Source organism: Peromyscus leucopus, chromosome 3 (genome assembly GCF_004664715.2).
Source record: "Peromyscus leucopus breed LL Stock chromosome 3, UCI_PerLeu_2.1, whole genome shotgun sequence".
In the NCBI taxonomy this organism is placed as follows: Eukaryota; Metazoa; Chordata; class Mammalia; order Rodentia; family Cricetidae; genus Peromyscus; species Peromyscus leucopus.
In genome coordinates, this window is record NC_051065.1 from 73,406,493 (window position 1) to 73,426,821 (window position 20,329).

The following is a 20,329-nucleotide window of genomic DNA, read 5'->3' on the forward strand; positions in this document are numbered from 1 at the left end:
CTGGCAGGCCTTGCCCTTCTCCCCCATTTCCTCTGCCTTGCTAAAAACGGTTAGATTACATTCCTGTAGCTAGCCCCAAGCTATTCCCTTATTTGTCCACTTCCTCCTCCTTAGGCTGACTACCAAGGTCCAGCTATCAAAGTACTGACATCCAACAACCAAAATCCCCTTTGGCTCACCTAATGAACGTGCTCAATTAAAATTAGACACCTCATCTTAACACAGGGTTTCCCCTTGTACCTTTATAAACCACAGTTTTCCTACGGGTCTCATCTGTCTCCTCTTTATCCAGAGGCAGTTCTTTGTCCCACCCCAGGACAAATGCCCCACCCTCCTCTCCCTTGTGCCTTTCCTGTGGTGATATTTTATTTGTGCTGAAATGTGGTATTTTATTTGTATGTTAATAAATAAAGTTTGCCTGGTGATCAGAGGTCATAGTTAGCCATAAACAGAAGTCAGGCGGTGGTAGCACATGCCCTTAATCCAATCACACAGCAGGCAGAGTCTCTGTGTGTTCAAGGACACAGCCAGGCATGGTGATGCACACCTTTAATCCCAGAAAGTGATGACAGGAAGCAGAAAGGTATATAAGATGTGAGGACTGAGAACTAGAGTCTGGTTAAGCTTTTAGGCTTTTGAGCCGCAGTTCAGCTGAGATCCATTCAGATGAGGACACAGAGGCTTCCAGTTGGAGGAAACGAGATCAGCTGAGGAACTGGCGAAGTGAGGTTAGCTGTGACTGGTTCTGTCTCTTTGATCTTTCATATTTTACCCCAATATCTGGCTCTTGGGTTTGTTTTATTAATAAGACCTTTTAAGATTGGTGCTACACTTTCTACCTCTCCCTTGTCCTCTGTCTCCTGTCCTTGTCTCTTATTCCTGCCCTCTGTCCTTCTGGGGCAAATAAATCTTTATGCTGAGAACTTGGCCTTGGGGTGTCTTGAGCTGACTCTGAGGGCCCCTACAGTCAGTGTGCAGCCTGACCGCATCTTTGATCCCTGTCTGCTCCTCCCGCTCATGAGCTTCAGTCCTAATTGTAACTCGTGACCTGGGCCAACGTCTGCCCATGCCATAAGATTCCACCATAGGGCACCACTGTCAATAAGATGGCTTTCCCCGAACACCTTTGTAAATTCCTGTCAGAGATGTATTAGAGTCCCTGCTAAGCTACATTGTGAAGAAAGGGTTCCCATTTTTCTGGTCTTTGAAATCCAAGGTAAGAGTCAGTGGTCATCTCTGGTGGTGGTTTTTCTGCCAAAGCAGCTTCAAGTCCCTGCAGAATAACTAGCTCATGTTACTGCCACAGTCCACACCTCAAGGATGTTATCTGCAGCTAGTGGGAGACTAGAAATGGTGGCCTGCTGTGTGACCTCCAGTCCTGGAGGGTTTTAAGTCAAGTAAGGGCAGGTGCTGTGATACTGGTCTAACAACATTCTGGGAGCTTTCCAAGGACATTTTATAGGACCAAGTTTTATCTCAGTAAGAGCTAATTTTGAGGGGTTTGGGATCTACTAGAAGTCATTTATGTGGCCATATTGAACTCAGGTAGTTTTAGCTGATGAGGCAGAAAGAAGCCCTCAGGTACTCTGGACTTGTGGTCTGATCTGATGTCTTAACCAAGCTGCTGAGAGTCCATGGACAAGGGACAGGTCAAGGGCCCAAAGTTTGTTCACCCTCCCCTTGTGGTGAGCCTTAACTGTCTCAATATTATTGATCAACAGCCTGTGAGAAGTCTCTTTAAGCAACTTCCCTTTCTAGAAATCTGCCCTTTGAGGAGAATCAGAAGTTCTGACAGGGTTTTGGTTTTGTTCTGTTCTGACAAGATCCCTGCTGTTAACTGTGAGAAAGTAGTTGGCAGTTCGTCCCAGAGGGACTGCAAATGACTGGGTCAACACAGCGTCTACAGCCACATAATGCAGCAGCAGGCAGCAGCACATGCCAGTGGAATAAAATATAGCATGAGTGTCACAGAGGTAAGGCAGAGAAAGTCAGCCTCAGAGAAAGAGAATGTACTGCATGGCTCTGTGTGCATCCTGAAACCAGCTCCTGGGGAAGCAGGGAGATGGCAGCTGTGGAGACACTGATTGCGAACATGAGTCAGGCAAAGGCCTGGGGACACAAAAACACTGTGTATCCTGAGTGAGTGCTATGTGTATCGTGTGTGTGTGTGTGTGTGTGTGTGAGAGAGAGAGAGAGAGAGAGCATGCACACGCGTGTGCGCGCATGATTCAATCAACCATGAATCAAGAATATTCAGGAAAATATTGCACCTCACTAAACATGGAATAATTGATAGATGTTTTCATCGTCATTATTTCTTAAATTGAATAGCATACCAACTTTTATAGTACTTCCAATGTGTTAGGCACCATAATAATCTAGAGATGACTGGAAGTGTTCAGGAGGGTATTGTTATATGAAGACACTCATCGTGTCTTGTATCATGGATTTGAGCACTGGTGTATTTTGTTTTCCTTGGATCATCTTGACACACACACATACACACTGTGGGATGTCTTTCTGTATGCTGTGAATATGTGTTGCTATGATTGGTTAATAAAGAAGCTGCTCTGGCCTATGGCAAATCAGGTTATAGCCAGTCAGGAAATCAAAGAGAGAGAAAGGAAGAAAAGAAGCAGAGGCAGAGAAGATGCCTAACCACTGCCCAAGGAGCAACATGCCAGCAAAGCAGAAATGCCACGACCACATGGCAATACATAGATTAATAGAAATGGGTTGATTTAAGATGAAAGAACTAGCTAGCAAGAATTCTTAGCCATAGGCCATACAGTTTGTAATTAATATTAAGCCTCCAAGTGATTATTTTATAAGTGGCTGTGGGATTACAGGTGAGAGAGATTTGTCCCGACTGCAGGGCTGGGTGGGACACAAGAAATCTTTCCACTGCACACACACACACACACACACACACATACACACGCACGCACGCATGCGTGCGATTTGCCAAATGTCATCAACCTATATGTTTAAAGTCTGAAATGTTATATGAAATTGTACTGTAGTGATGTGTTTTGTTTTCATTTTGAGAGTCTTGCTGTGTACTCCAGTCTCGCCTTGAGTTCAAGCTCCCTCTGCCTCAGCCTTAATGATGCCAAGATTAAAAGCATGCACCACCATGCCTAACTAAAAGTACTACTTTTAGTTCCACAATAGGCAGGACTCAAAAAAATCAATAATAATAATAATAATAATAATAATAATAATAATAATAACAAATCAATCCTTAAAAACTGAGGTAAATGTTGTGGAATATTATTTTAAGATGTGTTACATTTGTTTATGCTGTGGAACACTTGTTTAATGATGTAAGAATGTATTGCATTCCTTTATGTTGCATGTGTTTAACTCTGTGAAGCCGTGTTGCTGTGCCTGTGTAAAACATCTGATGGTCTAATAAAGACCTGAGTGCCCAATAGTGAGAGGCAAGAGAAAGAATAGGCAGGGCTGGCAGGCAGAAAGAATAAATAGAAGGTGAAATCCGGAAAAAAAAAAAAGAAGAAGAAGAAAGAGCAAAAGAACAAGAAGATGAAGGAAGGAAGAAGGAACCAGAGAAGGAGGAGGACTCCAAGGGCCAGTCACCCAGCTACACAGCAAGCCACGGAGTAAGAGTGAAAGTAATATATACAGAAGTAAGAAAAGGAAAAAGCCCTGAGGCAAAAGTTAGATGGGATCATTTAAGTTAAAAAAGATGGCAAGAAACAAGCCATGATAAGGCCAGGCATTTACAATTAAGAATATGCCTCTGTATGTTTTTATTTGGGAGCTGGGTGGGGGGCCACCCAAAAGAGTAAAGAGCAAAGAGTAAAAAACAACATAAATTACACATATATGTATATATCTATATCTCAAAATACTACTATTAAATGAAATATGAATAGTCCAAGAATACTGATTATAAAACATAATTCCCCAAATTTGTTAGAAAAAAAACAAACTACATGCTACTCAAAGAGATGTATCTTCAGTAAAATGTCAGTGTTTAGTCAATCAGAGAAGAAGGATGCACTGTGGCTAGCACAGCTAAACTGGGATTAAATTGGAATTTAAGAATCTTATAACAGTATGATGAATAGAACTTCAGGCTGATAGAAGAATTTTCACTTGTACTCATCTAGTAGTACATTTTGAAAATCCATTAAAGGAAAAATTTGCAAAAAGGCAACATATCCAAATGTATGATCATAGTCAGAGACTATACGATACTTCATATAATAGCTGAAAAAACAGACAGACCGTGAAAGCAGTAAGACTCTTGGGAAATCTAAATGATTAATAAGTTCATCTTGTTGTGTGTATGTCCCACTGTGCCTAACAACAGCACAGGGCCTGGTGCTAAGTGCATGGTTTAAAACTTGGCCACTGTCTGGACCTCGCTGTAAACTCCTAACACATGGCAAAGGATGAGATTCATCCATTCTACATTTTGTGACCACAGTGGAATTAAGTTAGAAGTCAACAATAAAAAGACACACGGAAAGTCTCCAAATTCACAGGTCAAAGGAAAAGTAGAATCTAGAAAGTATTTTTGAACTATGTGGTAATGAAATTTCAGAATATCAAATTCGAAGAAAACTACAAAAAAATGCACCATCTCACGCTCCTGTGCTGGATAAGAAAAGCAGGCCTGAAACCACGACGCCCTGTCTTCATCAGAGCACAACTTGCAGAAGCCGCTTCTCTCCTTCCCTCCTGTGGGTCCTAGGGACTGAACCCCGATAGGCGGGCTTGGCCGCAAGTCCCTTTCACACCTAACTCTCTCATGAGCCCATCCTCTCTGTGGTTTGATAACTTATCCACCAACCATAAGTGCAATACCTGGTCACTGTAAAAACATGTGTGAAAGGAAACGACTAATAACAACAGAAAGCTTAGAGAACAAAGCAAAGCTATCCACTAGCTCCCGAGACAGCCTGGTGTATTGCCCCCTCCAGCCTCCACCCTCAATGTCTGTGTGCACAAGCAACGTTTTCCCGGTTGGTACCACACTGTTTCCTTGTGCCCTCTCGATCGATTACCTCGACTTTCTTTGTGACTGCCAAGGCCCTCTTTTGAGCTGTAGAAACTGATTTTGAGCGGCAGAAACAGACCAGCTCTCCAGCAGCGGAGCGCTTTGCCTGGCATGGCTTTCCCTTTACAAAGAGCAAAAGAACTGGAGGGTCAGGATGGCAGCTTCAGACTCACCCAAGAGGCTGAACGGTGATGCCAAGTGGAGTGTCCTTCTCGGCCTGACCCGAACGAGCCGCCACAGCCTGGATGCCACTGTCATCACTGACAGGGTTCCAGGCTCACCAGGAGGAGCAATGGCTGCCAGGTGTGGAAGGCAGCAGGAACGTTTACTGATGCTACTGCCTTCCTCCTTCTCTCCTCAGAGTTGCTGGTGCGGGTCCAGCTGGGCACCAACGATAACAGCTAACATAGTCAGCTCTTGACTGGGGCCCAGCTTCACCGACTACTTTACAAATGCTGTGAGAGGCACGAACTGGGGTCAAATGCATGACTCCTGGAGACCCCACCCCACCCCCAGCCTCACCCCACTCACCCACGTTCACACCTATCGTGGGCACTAGGGAGATCAGTTACCTGGACTAGAGCTGAATGGGCTGCTGGCCAGAGCTTTTCAGGCTGCAGGGGACAAGGCCCACAGAGGTGATGGCTGTTCCTGGGGCTCCATACAAGGATCACCCCCCCCCCAAAATGTGAGGACCAGCAGCTTAGCAAGTTGGCTGCTCTGTGCCTTGATTTTCCCAAAGTAAGAGTCCCTGTCCTAGGGTGTTGCAAGAAATTCTGAGTTGATGTGCTGGAAGGGCCTACACAAGGCTGGCATGCGTAGATCCCCACCAGGCTGACACAGAGCAGACCCCCAGTTATCACCCGCTCCGCTCACCTTTCTTATTATCCCCATCCTTCTGCCAGCTTCAGGTGACAGTCACCGTGAGGGACACTCCACTGAGCACAATGAGGCCAAGCAGATCTCTTGCCCTCAGTGTTTATAACCTGGCAGTTCAGACAGGCTCAGACTGAGGTATTACAAGTCCAGTGAGTGGGATTAAGAAATGCCTGGAGAATAAAGAAAATGAAATGCTAACATTTGCCATGAAAATGAGTAAAAATGGAGGTTCCTACATTAAATGAAATAAGCCAGACTCTGAGACAGACTCTATTTTCTCTCACGTGCTGAACCTAGATTTAAATCTTTCTCTTTTTCTCTCCTTCCCTTCTTGTGTGTGTGCATGTGTGTGTAAGTGTGTAAGACCCACATGTAAGTCATAAAACTAGGAAGAGGTCTGTGAAAGGGGAGGGAGAGACGGGAATAGAGTGGGGAACAGGTGAGGGGGACAAAAACAAGGGACCTGACCGCCTGGGGAGAGGAAGGAAATCAGTAAGTAGAGAACGAGGAGGGGGAAGCCACACAGCACAACGTGGTGTCACCCACTACTTTGTCTGCCCCCTTAAAAGGGGGGGGGGAGTCTGGCAAGTCTGACACTCTCCTGAAGGCATCCTTCAGTCTGTCACCATGACCCCAAAGGTGCAGGGCCCACGTGAGCCTCTGCAGGGAAAGGTTACAGGGAGATGAGTGTAGGCAGAGGCGCTCTCTCTTAGGGGGTTTGAACTTGAGATACCCAGAGGAACACGGAGCACTTGAGTAGCCCCCAAACGTTCCGCACACACCCAAACCTGTCACCACTGCCTCAAGTGTTCGTGACCAGAGGCCATCCACACAGCTCCCTGCGGCTGAGAAACACTCTTGTCAGCAGAGGCTCTGTTCTGTCCAAAGCCATCTGGCGCTTCTGTCCCGCAGAGGCTGCCCTGCCTGGAATGTGACCATCTCCTCAGAAGCACAGCTGCGATCCAGATCCCATCCCCGAGTTGGCGGTTGAGTCCAGGAGAGAAACCTCAAGGAAATCATTTCCCATCAGCCCCGCCAGCCTTAGGATCCCACCCTTTCCTTACACACCCCATTGTTGGGAACCTTCATTCATTCTTTTTAAACTCTATGTATTTCCAAATAAACAGCCCCGCTTTTTCCAAGTGGGTGTTGCAATACCAGCAGATAAGATTCCAAGTGGATCTGAGTCTTTCCCCAGAGAAACATTCTGTAACAACATGGCAGATGCTACTTAGAGTTACACCAAGTTGCTTTTAAGTGGCCAGGCCATCTTGCAAGTATTTCTGTATAGAGGTTGGGCATAAACCCTAGCATAAACAAAAGCAAGGCCAGAGTTAGAATCTGGCCGCCCTATCCACCTCTTTTCCCACTCCTGTTTCTCTCTCCTCAGGCTCCTTTCCTGGAATGAGAGCTCATAAGCAGCCTGTGACTCAGGGACTGTGGCCGCAGCAGCAGCAGCAGAACAATGCTTTTGTGGACACAGAAAGGCCCAGTTTGTAAAGCAATGACTTTACTGACCATGTAGCAGTGTAGACAGCCTTGCCCTCCCTTTTCTGGAAGAGGGACACAGGTAGGAGTCTGCTGTCCATTCAGCAGCGCTGCTATCCCTCCTAAGGCCTGGCTCGCTCTCTCCATCCCTTTGCCGTGGCTTAGGAACTGAGAATAGAGGTAGAGTTTCCTAGGCTTACAGTGGTAAGGGTGGGCACACGGCTATCACTGTTTCAATCCTTCTCTTCTGGAACGATGGCTAGCCTCCTGTGGGAGCCCACAAAGGTTTTCTAGTGAGATCTGAGCTTGCTTTACACAGCAGGGTTTCATTAGGGGATGGATGGACCATCCCAGGTGTCTGGGATGGTCTGTACTTGGCTGTGCTGGGGGGAGGTCTTTTGCTCCACCCCTTGGCATTCCTTTAAAAGCCCTTTAGTAGAGACAGAAGGGGCTAGTGAGTTTTGACTCAGGCCCTCCGGAGGCTATCCTGTGTTTCTGTCTCTCTCCTCTATATTTCTATCTAAATATTTTTCATTTCTCCCAGCTCAAGAGTACCCTGGGGGGAAAAGTAGGGGCAGGCCCCCCACGGCCTCCCTGCAAACAGGTGACTGCTCCCCAGCCTCAGAGCTCACAAATCCTTATAGTGAGTGGAACTTGTATATATGTTACACACACATTGGTATTTTGAGACAGCGTTTCTCTGTGTAGCCCTGCCTGTCCTGGAACTCACTCTGTAGACCAGGCTGGCCTCAAACTCATAGAGATCCACCTGTCTCTGCCTCTGCCTAAGTGCTGGGATTAAAGATATGCACCACAGCTGTCCAGCTTAAAAGATTTTTTTAATTTATATTTTATGTGTGTGTGTGTGTGTGTGTGTGTGTGAGTACCTTCATTTTATGTTTGTATGTGCACCATGTGTGTTCCTGAATCTGGAGGAGACCAGAAGAGGGGGCATCAGATCCTCTGGAACTGGAGGTTGTGAGTAACCCTGTGTGGGTGCTGGGCAGCAGCAAATGCTCTGACACTGAGCCATCTCTTAGACCCGAGTGGAACATCTTGCCAACTTGCAAAGGACCTTGGCATGCAATCAAGAAATGAGCTGCCACTGTTGGATCTGGGGAGCTTTCTTCATTAGCCATTAGTGTGGCTAACCTTTCCCAATCATTTGACAGATCGAATAATTTTAGACAAAATACTGGGCCCATAAGGAAGCTGGGTTCAGACTGGTTGTCAAACAGGAAGCAGCATGGAGGGTGTCTAAGATATTATCTGCTCAGGAAGCTCACCCCTGCCCTCCCCTTCCCTCACAAGGCCGCAGTTCCTATAGGAGGGAAGTCAAAAGACAGAATACACCACTGAGTGACTCATCCTTAGGAACTTTCACTTCACCTCGGCCATCCCATTTCCTAGAAGAAGCTGCTAAGGAAAAAGTGTGTCCGCCTAAGGAAACAGCATCCACCTAAGGAAATAGTGTTTATCTAGGGAAACAGTGTTCATTAAAGTCTCAGACTCCATTGCCATGTGCCCCCGAGAATAGTGAAAACTCTTTCTGGTTTGGGGAAATACCCCAGTAAATAGGATAGGTTCTAGGTTAAACAGATTTATTTTATATTCCTTTGGGCAGGCAGGGCCTAGCAAACTGATAGCCTAGTTGGAACCTAAAAAGAGGGAAGGAACTCTCCCACAGAAATAACTTTCTTGGAAAAGCCAAGAAACTTTCAAGCGATTGTGATTTTTTTTTTAATCCTTAGACCTCAAGTAGCACCATGCAGAGGAAATGTTGTTTACTGCGTCTACATGTCCTCGCTTTTGTTTCCTTCGCGTGAGTGTGGGTGTGGGTGTGTGTTGGGGGCTGTTTGTGTGGATGAGCATGCTCCACAGGGATCAAACTCCTCCGTTGTATACTGTAGGTTCCTCTCCTTCCCTTTTCTGTGAGGGTCTCATTAGGCTGGGGCTCACTGATTGCTGACCAGGCTAGGCTGGCCGGCCGATGACCTCGAGGGATCTCCTTGTCACTTCTCCGCAGTGTGGGGATTACCAGTGCACACCAGCATGCCTGGCTTTTGGGTTTCCTGGTTTCTGGACTTTGGAGTTGCACAGCAAACACGTTACAGAATGGTCTATCTCCCCCCGCACCCCCTGCCTTCCCCTTCTTCTCCGGTATGTGGTAGAACACTGTCCATTACTGTCTCCATCAGCACAGCTGTGATGACCTGTGAGCGAGCTTCGACTTGGGCTTATTTTAAGTGACCTTCAAGATTGGGCTTATTGACATCCCTCACAGAAAGACACAGAAGGGACGGTCCATTAGCCCCTCCCCTGAGATTCCAGGCACACACACACACACATCCCTCCTAGTGGCACGTAGTTCTGCCCAATCGTCATGTGGTTGCATGGTGTCCAGAGGCGCTAGAGTACAGAATGCGGGAGGTTAGCTGAACTCAGAGGAGACTCCATGTATTCAGCTATTAGGGAGGCCACCCTTCAGGCTTGCTTCTATAAGAAAGCTCTGTAAGTGAGCCCAATGAGCTCACTGGTTCTCCAGGTGAGAGTTTGGTGGAGCTTTTACTTTGGTCTCTCACTGGTGCCCTACTTCTGCGTTGTTGTTTTGTTTTGTTTTGTCTCCCACCCACCCCGCCCCTAATGCTGGCATTAAACCAAAAACCTAGTGCATGCTAGGTCAGCACTTCACCACTGAGACACACCACAGCCCTTAACGCCTATCCCAGAAATGCTGTCATTGGATTTCTCTGAAGCAGATGGACGCCACCAAGGCACCTCTCTCATTCCTACCCATTATCTGCGCCCCCATCCAAATAATTACCAATGAAACATTTCAGATTCTTTCTCCCTTTTTATTACAGGTACAACTTAGAGTGGGGTGTAGTAGCACATGTTTGAAATCCTAGCACTTGGGAGGCTGAGGCAGGAGCATCATGAGTGAAGTGCTAGAGCAATCTGGGCTATATAGTGAAACACACACACACACACACACACACACACACACACACACACACACACACACGTACAGGCAGCAAATAACATCTGCAGCAAGGTCAGAACTTGATGAGCACAATATGGGCTTGCCAAAAGCTCTGTGTTCATACAGTCTTGGGCACTAGACATATGAGTGGAATTTGTTTGTTGAATTGAAACAAATTAAAACCATCATTCCTTGCTAATTTAAATAAGTGCTGCCCATCTCAGACTTGAAATAATCTAGATGGAAAGTGTCATTCAGAACACATCGGGTCCAGACACCAGGGTGACCAAAACCTCAGGCATTACTTGTAACATACATCCATGAGTGCTAAGGGTCACATCTGCACTGCCCTTTACGAAACGGCTTCTGTCTTGTGCAAGAGTTGTTCTGGGGACTTTAATCCCACAGCCTCCTCTCTGAGGAGTTCTCCAGTGTTGAAGACTATTATGCTGTATTTGCATATGAACTACTTGGATGGATTTCCAGGATTAAACCGTTGAGTTGAGCAGCATGGCTCTCCATTCCTCCAGCGGGTCAGGCAGCGACCGGGTAGGCTAACTGATCCTAAGATCTGGCTAATGGATACCAGTGTCTAGCCTGTTCTTATGCAGCACTCATACAGCAATGTAAGGTGCACATGCCCAGCCACTCAAGTGGGTCCTGTCATCTCTGCTACATGATCCAAAACCCACATCATTTCTCTCTTTCTTTCTTTTTTTTTTTTTTTTTTTTTGTCAATCTCTTAATGAATTTACCATGGAGGAACATCCCAGTTTGGTACTGTTTCTGCCACACCAGGAAATGATTGACAGGACATCTATCTGGAGAGCTCTGGGCAGGTGGATGAAGCTACCAAGTTACTGAACGCTTTTAAGCTCCATTGGCTCTCAATGACTTTAAGCATCTAAAAGCATTTAATCCCTTAGCATTTCAAAGCAGAGAGAGAAATCATTCCCCATCCAGAGCTTCTCTCTCTTTCTCTTTCTCTGTCTCCATATAACTTGAGTCCCAGGCACACAGGCACTGCCATTCTGCCCACAAATAAAGGAATGCAGACACATCTGATACAAGCATTCCTTAGAATTCAGCGATGACGCACAGACATCGTTTCACAACTGCTCAGCTTCTGGGAAGTCCGGTGATGCCTCCACATCCACAGAGCCAAGTGTCTCCTTCCTCCGGCTCCAAAGCCCCCACACAGAGTGCCCCAAAGCCAGCCACTCTGCAGGATCCTGGGCTTCTAGAGTAGAGAAGACCATCCCATACACCCACTCAAACATGGAAAGTGAGACAGTTAGCAAGGCAAAGACTTGTGTAGATCAACTAAAACTGGAACCCAGGGCTCCTGGCTGTGAGGCAAATGCTTTCTCTGTCTGCTTCTGGCTAGAGTAGCCCTCTTCAGCAATGCCTCTTCCCATCTTTCAGTAGGGACTGAATGAGAGAAGGCCAGACCCCACCTCAACCTGTCCTCCCCTAAGCCTATCTCTCCCCACTGCAAATTCCCATGGTACTTTATCTCTACCACTTTCACAGAAGGTGGTACTTTCTTTTGGAAATTATTTATCCTCTTCCATGTGGTGATATTGTGTTCCCCAATATCTTGTGCACACTAATAAACCTATCTGGGGTCAGAGAACAGAACAGACACTAGACAAACATAGAGGCCAGAAAATGGTGGCACACGCCCTTTAACTTGGGAGGCAGAGATCCATTCAGATCTCTGTGAGTTCAAAGCCACACTGGAAACAGTCAGACATGGTGACACACGCCCTTAATCCCAGGAAGTGATGGCAGAAGGCAGAAAGGTATATAAGGCATGAAAACCAGGAACTAATGTCTGGTTAAGCTTTTAGGCTTTTAGCAGCAGTTCAGCTGAGATCCATTCTGGATGAGGACTCAGAGGCTTCCAGTTTGAGGAAACAGGATCCGCTGAGAAGTTGGCGAGATGAGATTAGCTGTGGCCTGTTCTGTCTCTCTGATCTTTCAGCATTCACCCCAATACCTGGCTCCGGGTTTGTTTTATTAATAAGATCTTTTAAGATTTGTGCTACACTTCCAGGCCAAGAGACACTGGCAATAAGGGACATCAATGCATATGCATAGTCCACAGACTCACTTCCGAAACATCATCTCCTGAGTTTATCAGTAGATGAGTGCAGATTTGCATCCAGACACTTCCTATTGCTCTAAGTCTTTCATATAGCTAGCACCTTAAAAACAACTAGAGAGCCAGGTATGGTGGCACAGACCTGTAAACCTAGTTTCGAGGCAGGAAGTTTGCCAGCCAAAGCTACACGATGAGAAAAGGTAAGACAGAAGGAAGGGGGGAGGAAAAGACAAAGTTAGAGCACAGGTCTCAATTTTTGAGCATTATGAGTTTACCGGCTCGAAAGTGAATCACCTGTAGCTTAGTGACCATGCCCTGTATTAATACTGATGCTCAACTGTTAACAGACACTCTTCCTGTTTGAATGTAGGCTTTGAAAAATATCATGACTGGAGATCATCACTGAGGGGCCAGTGAATACAACATCCGAGGGCTCACTGGTTAAGCACACTGGCTGCTCTTCCAGAGGTCCTGAGTTCAATTCCCAGCAACCACGTGGTGACTTACAACTATCTAGAGTGGGATCTGATGCCCTCTTCTGGCATAAAGTTGTACATGCAGAAAGAGTGCTCGTATATAAAATGAATAAAGCTTTAAAAAATCCTAATAAGAAGAGCAAATAAAGGAAATCAGACCCTTGGTTTACCCAGGCCTGGAATTTCTCAAAGGGAGTAAAGAAGTGTTACCCATGAAGGCCAGGAAGATGGCTTATTGAGTAAAGACTTGCTGCCAAACTGATGGTCTGAGTTTCATCTCCAGGTCTTGCATAGAAAGAGAGAATTGATTCCTACAAATTGTCCTCTGACCTCCAAAAAATGCCCCTTCTCAAATAAATAAATAAATACATGTACTATTAATTCGGGGTTGGGGGTCTGCTATACACAGGGCGGATCTACAACCCAGAAGATATCTGAAGGTGGCATTTAGTATCTACACAGAAGGTGTCTGAGGCGTCTCAGATGAAAGGCATTTCTTAAGAATAGCATGCATTAGTCACCACAGAAGCTTGAGGTGAAACTTGGCTGTGAACAGATAAACACACTGTTGACTGCTGGCCAGAGGGCTCCGTGAAGTCTGTCTCGCTCCACCTGAACACATGTGCACAGCCAGCAGAATCCGGGACACAAATCTGTCATGGAGTTCAGATGGAGAAGACAGGAGAGCATGGACCCTGAGGGTCAATGAGACGCTGAGATAACAGAACCACCCTCCCAAACTGTCCTCCTCAGAGCCTGCACAGCCTGGGCCAGGCCTTGAAGAGTGAGCTCCTATCACAGGGAGACCTGTTTAACCAGCCACAATACATGCAACGGACAAGGACAGGGCGGTGCAGCCACCTAGCAGGACAGCGGGCTGAGGTGGGGCTTTCGAGGGCAGCGGAGCATTTCTCTGTGACGCGAATGTGCCAAGTAAAGACTTCCTCTCTCTCTCTCTCTCTCTCTCTCTCTCTCTCTCTCTCTCTCTCTCTCTCTCTCTCTCTCCTTCCTTCCTTCCTTCTTTCCTTTCTTTCTTTCTTTTTTTTTGTTTTTTGTTTTGGTTTTTGAGACAGGGTTTCTCTGTGTAACAGTCCTGGCTGTCCTGGAACTTGCTTTGTAGACCAGGCTGTTCTCCAACTCACAGAGATCCGCCTGCCTCTGCCTCCCAAGTGCTGGGATTAAAGGCGTGCGCCACCACCGCCCGGCTCCTTCCTTCCTTTCTTTCCTTCCTTTCCTTTCCTTTTTTTTTTTCTTTCTTGCAAACCTGGGTTCTGGGGATGTAGCTCAGGAATGGAGCCCATGCTTAGCATCTAAGAGGTCCCGGTTTCAACCACAGCACTAAAAACAAAAAGGCAAAACATAACCAACCAGGTACCTCCCAACAATATGCAAATTCCATAGGAGATGAATTTGGATTTTCAAAGATAATGAGGGTGGGGAAAGCACCTCTTTCAGCCAGAGGTGGCACAATAGATGTGTGAGACGCTGCCCCATAACCACAGAATAGCCAGTGTTTTGTGCCTACAATCTCTAATCCCACCTAGTCCCAACCTGAGTCCACTGGGGGAGTCTTTTCTCCCTGCTTCCAGAGCTGAAATGGACTAGAATCTCTCATACACCATCCACTGGAGCTCCTGACGAAGGATGCTCAATGCCTAGAAGAGCCCCGCCCATTCATACTCCTCTGTCTCAGGAAACTTCAGAGCAGGGACTGCCGGCGGGGCACACCTGACTCTGAACCCACTCCCACTGCATTCTGGCTCAGGAGCCTTCATCCAGAAGTTGAAAACACTGCCTACATTCAGAACTGTTTGACACTCTAGCCCAGGCTTGCTCCCTCAACCCCTTTCAGAACTGTTTCGCACTCTAGCCCAGGCTTGCTTCCTCAACCCCTTTCAGAGCTGTTTCACACTCTAGCCCAGGCTTGCTCCTCCCCCCCCACCCCTTCCTGTTTTTCTTCAGTACTGAGGATGGAGTAGCTGAAGCTTACTAAATTCAATACTGCAATAGTTGATACAGTGTAACCATTTGCCTCTCAAAATATTTGTGTTGGAAACTGATTCTCAAGGTCATGGTGTGGAGGTGGGACCTTTGAAGGAGACTGGGTTATGATGATCCCATCCTCATGATGGACCACAGCTAAATGTCCCCAAGAAGCCAATGTATTAAAGTTTTAGTTACCAACCTATGTGTTCCTGGAAAATGGTGGAAGGGTGTTATACCATGGTATCAGATCACTGAGAGGAACAGGAGGACTTCAGCCACTTCTCTGTTTTGCTCCAGCCACCATGACTGCACCACCTTGTCATAGTATCCAGCCTCATCATAGGTACAAAGACAGCAGGGCCAAGAAGTCATGGCTACAACACCTCTGAATCCATGAGTCAAAATGAAAGCCCTTTCCTTTTTAGTCAATCATCTCTGGCATTTCGTCACAATAACGGAAAACCGACCGTCACAATAATGGGGTTTTCAAGGGAGTGGATTAGATATCATGAGTGGGTCTGCTGTAGAAGCAAGGTTTTGCCCTCTCATGTGAGGCCCTCCGCTCTCTTTCTACACACACTTCCCATGATCTCTTACTTATAGATTGATAAGTCAGGTGGTTTGAAAGAAAATGGCCCCCAAAGACAGTGGCACTATTGGGAGGTGTGGCCTTGTTGGAGTAGGTGTGATCTTGTTGGAGGAAGTGTGTCACTGTGGGGGCGGGCTTTGAGGTCTCATATATGCTCAAGCCATGCCCAGTGAGTCAGTCTACTTCCCATTGCCTGCATATCAAGATGCAAAACTCTCAGCTCCTTCTCCATCATGATGTCTGCCTGCATGACACCATGTGTACCCTGATGATAATGGACTGAACCTCTGAAAATATAAACCACTCCATTTAAATGGTTTTCCTTTATAAGAGTTGCCGTGGTCATAATGTCTCTTCACAGCAATAGAAACCCTAACTAAGACAATAAGGTAAAGATGGAGGAAGATTTTCAGCAGCTCTCTACTTCATGTTAGAATAAAATCCCGTTCTTACTCAGCCCAGGAGTCTCTGCTCAGCCTGAGCTTGGCTCATTCTCTAGCTCCTCTCATTCCCTTCTCCCTCTCTCCACAAGACAGCCACTCATTCACTATTCACATACCCAGTTCCTTCCCACCTCTGGGCTTCAGACATGCTGTTCCCTAACTCTCAGATCTCACTCCTCCTGTATACATCCCCAACTCCTTGCAGAAAGGCTCCCTAGAGAGGAACCTCAGACCTCTAATCCTAGGAATACTCTGATCTATCTCAGAAAGAGTCCTTGCTTCCCCTTACAGCACTCAGTACATTTTATAATTATGTATCTTCTTGTATGTTTACACCCTGCCCCAGGAAGGACTGAATGCCCATGTTTCCAATCATGAGTCCAAGTGCTAACCCCCAGCATGATAGCCTTGGAGAGGACCCTGGGTATTGGTTAGGTTTAAATGATACCCTGGGGACGAAGGCTCCATGGTGAGCCTAGTGGACTTATAAGAAGGGACAGAAGAATGCTATCTTGTTTACTCCATCTGTCCCACAAGGGCACAGGTGACCATCTGTAAACCAGGTAGAGAACCAACTAACCCTGACCCTGCTAGAGGCCCAATCTCATAGCCCTTGCCTCTGGGGCTAAAAGAAATAAATAGCTGCTGTTTAGAACACAGAATCTAAGAAAGCTTGTTATAAGGATGACCACCACTAGCTTGTACACTCCATTAGCCCACACACTCTACAGAGTCTGGACTGGCCCCAAAGCTGCTCTCTTCCAGGCAAGCACTGCCAAACCTAGCTAAAAACATGCTTGAGCCTTATGTTTTCAGTAGTGCTGGGGCTTGAACCCAGGACCTTGGGGACTCTGGACACACCCTCTATCATTGCATTATACCCACAGTCCCCAAGTATTAATACACCCCTGCTCTCCGTGAGACCTTTCTGATAATAGGTGTTGTATTAACGTGTTGAAGAACTGAAACTCCAAAGAGCAAGGAAGAACCAGGAGTGACAGTTTTATACCAGTCTACCTCCCGGGCTAAGGAGCCAGCCAAGAACTTCACACCCCTGGAAATGGCCACTTCATTATTGGACGTGCTAAAGCACCTACCACTTACTCTTGACGTTCGCTCTTCCGTCCCCCACCCTACCCCACACAAACCTCTGGGAAGGCTGCCAGATATCAAGAAGAGAAACAAGCCATTGCAGTACGAAGGATAAGGAAGATGAATATAAATTTAAAAGCCAGGGTCTACTTAGGACTATTTAAACTGTCACTTTTACCTGAGTCCCATCCTGGAAGGGTTTCTGTGCTCCTCACCCACACACCCCCACACCCACACACCCACACACCTGCCTGCCATAAAGGCATACTTTACTGCATTCGGTGGGAGACATTATCACAAAATAAACATCATAATACACTCTAATAAAGTTAAGTCTACACCAGTAACAAGGCTTTTGGGTTTTTTCTCTCTCTGTGTGCTTTCTTTCAGTTACAGTCCAAGCAATGGTCGAGGCTTAAGTCATTTGAGGGGTACAAGAGGAAGCTCCTACTTCCACTCCTTAAACTGGCAGAAACACCGGGCTGCAGGAAACATGCGCACACCTGCCCTTAATTACAGGCAGGAACCTGGAGGGGTGGGTGGGGCCAGCAGAGAGGGCGGGGTCCCACTGAACATCCAGGCAGAAATTAAGAGCCCAGCCTTGCTGGGCTGGCTTCAAATCCTGAGTGGAACACTGTTGACCTGGGGTTAGTTCTTTAACCTCATGGTACTTCAGCTACCCCACCTGGAAGATGGGAGATACAGCCAAGGGCTTGGCGGCTGTTGGGAAGACAATGTGGGGGAAAAAACAAAGCAAAAAAAAAAAAAAAAAAAAAAAAAACACAATATGTCGTGCATCCTTTAGCCCAATGTGTCACACAGCAAGTCTGTGGACCTGTTCGTCCTTATCTGAAATCTGTTGTATCATCACTTTATTTCACCAAACCTAGTGTCAACCCAGTTCATCCAGATGAGCATTGACCCCGATTTTACAGACGCCAGAGCCTGGTCCAAGGTCACACACACGAGGAGATGGTAAAACCAGCCCTGGAACCACAGTTGCCATCATTATTACTATCACCACAGTAATCACCACTTACTGCAAGCAAGCTGAGGTAGAGGGTGCTTCGCAGATTAGCTCATCATTAGCTCAAAACACCCTGTTTCGAAAGGAAGTCCTATTTACAAACGAAGACACCACCTTTAGTTAAGAAATAAAGCAATGGTGTGACCCCCACTCTGAGTTCAAAGCCCAAGGCTTCTTCCACATCCATCTGCTATCTGCTTTACAGAGATCAAGATCCTTACAGAGATCAAGATCCTGCACTTGAAGCCTCAGGAAGCAAGCCTGGTTGCATGTTTTTTTAAATCTCCATTGTAGCAGGCATGGTAATGCCTGCTTTCAATCCCAGCACTCTAGAGGCGAAGGCAAAAGGATTCATGAGTTTGAGGCTAACCTGGTCTACATAGTGAGTTTCAAGACAGCCAAGGATACTAAGTGAGACCCTGCCACAAAATAATAATAATAATAAAATAAAATTTAAAACTCCACTGTTAAATAGAGCCAGGAATGCCCTCTCAAGGGAGGGTCTGTTGTCCTGTAGTATGCAGAGACTGCCTGTCCCCAAGGGAAAGCCTAGCCTCCTACCTACTTCCTTCTAGAAAGTTTGCTCTGTGGGTCATAGGGGGAAAATGGCATTTTGTTAACATGAAGCACAGAAGTTCTTGGCCATTGCATTTTTAATCTTCTGGGAATTGGAAATAACACACATATTCTCCCAAGGAAAATTTAACCTTCTCACAGCTCTCCAAAGAAGTTTCTTTATCAATATGTCTTACATAGTGGTACATGGCTGTGAAAGCATCCACGGAGTCGTTAACTAGTACCCTACCCCCACTTCTTCCAACCCTAACCTATGTGGTGCGGACCATACAACAGAAGAGCAAGGGACATCTCCATTTTAAACAAATCTAGCAGGATGCAGGCCTGTAACTCTAGCTACTCAGGAGGTTAAGGTGGTGGGGCCCAAGTCTCGCTGGGCTACAGACAGAGTTTAAGGACAGCCTGGGTAGTTTAGTGAGACCCTGACTCAAGATTTTAAAAGTAAGAAGAGGGCGGAGTTACAGTGCAAAGGCAGAGCTCCTGCCTAGAATTTTCAAAGTGTTAGGTTCAGTCCCCAACACAGCAGTAGTAATGATCATGTACGTACTAAGACCTAGTGCTAATCGGGTGCTCACTGGGCATTTCCTGGGTCTTTGTCTTCAACCATTTATTACTCCTTTAAAAGATAGCTTTCTGGCTGGGTGGTGATGGCGCACGCCTTTAATCCCAGCGCTCAGGAGGTAGGCAGGTGGATCTCTGTGGGTTCAAGGCCAGCCTGGTCTACAGAGAGAGTTCCAGGACAGTCAAGGTTACATAGAGAAGCTCTGTCTCAAAAAACCAAATATATACACATATTTTTTCTTTAATTCAGAGGAAAATTACTTGTCAGCAAAAACAAATTCTAAAGTGAGTTTACGGAGTACCCTGTTGGTTTTAAGGAAGCATGGTACTTCATTGCCTTGTTGGCTAGAAAGAAGTGCATCTCTTGCTAGGGACTCTGTTCCATCAAAGGCCAGGATAGGGCCCCATCAGATGACAGCCTGCTCTCCATGGGTTGGCAGAAGAGTAAATGGGGAGGGTAGAGCCTCCTGCTGTGACTGACAGGACTCTCTGCCCACAGTTTGGTGCCTGCCAATTCCAGATGAAATTCAAGTTTAAGTAAGCATCCAAGCCAGGAAGTCTTGTGTTGGCCAGAGTTCCAGCACTGGCTGAAATCCATCAGTTAATTGAAAAGACAGCAACTACTCCCTCTCACTACAGAGTCAAGTTTAGATGAAACACCTGCCCTCCCTGATCCTCCACAGATACACTCACAACCTGTAAACATCTAAGGATGGGCTGCTACATGGACATGCAAGTACATATTAGCTCTCCTAACTTCATCTTGCCCAAAACCCTCCAACAGAAAAACATAGAAGAAACTGTCTTTTAAAAATTCAAATCCTGGAAATCAAATGCCTTCCATTTTCAGCAGTGAACCTTTCCTTTGAATAAAAGACACAGCCTTGGTATGTTGTTGTTGAAGCAAATATCAGTGACCACACACACACTTACAGACGCTTGTCCTCCATGCCTCCATGGCTTCACAGTTTACATTTGAACATCTTATCTAAATAGTGCTCCTACTGTTATTCTGGCAGTGACAGACCCAACAGAGTGGGTGGCTGGGTGGCTGTTTCAGATGGGAAGCAGGCATCAGTAAGGGCAGGATGTG

The 20,329-nt window shown here is 46.3% G+C and overlaps 1 protein-coding gene across 3 annotated transcripts in view; it reads right to left on the bottom strand.

Annotated features, from left to right (window-relative positions):
- The window catches only part of Nod1 (nucleotide binding oligomerization domain containing 1), a 51,295-nt gene that overhangs the window by 29,695 nt on the left and 1,271 nt on the right, over positions 1 to 20,329 (bottom strand). The window lies entirely within an intron of this gene.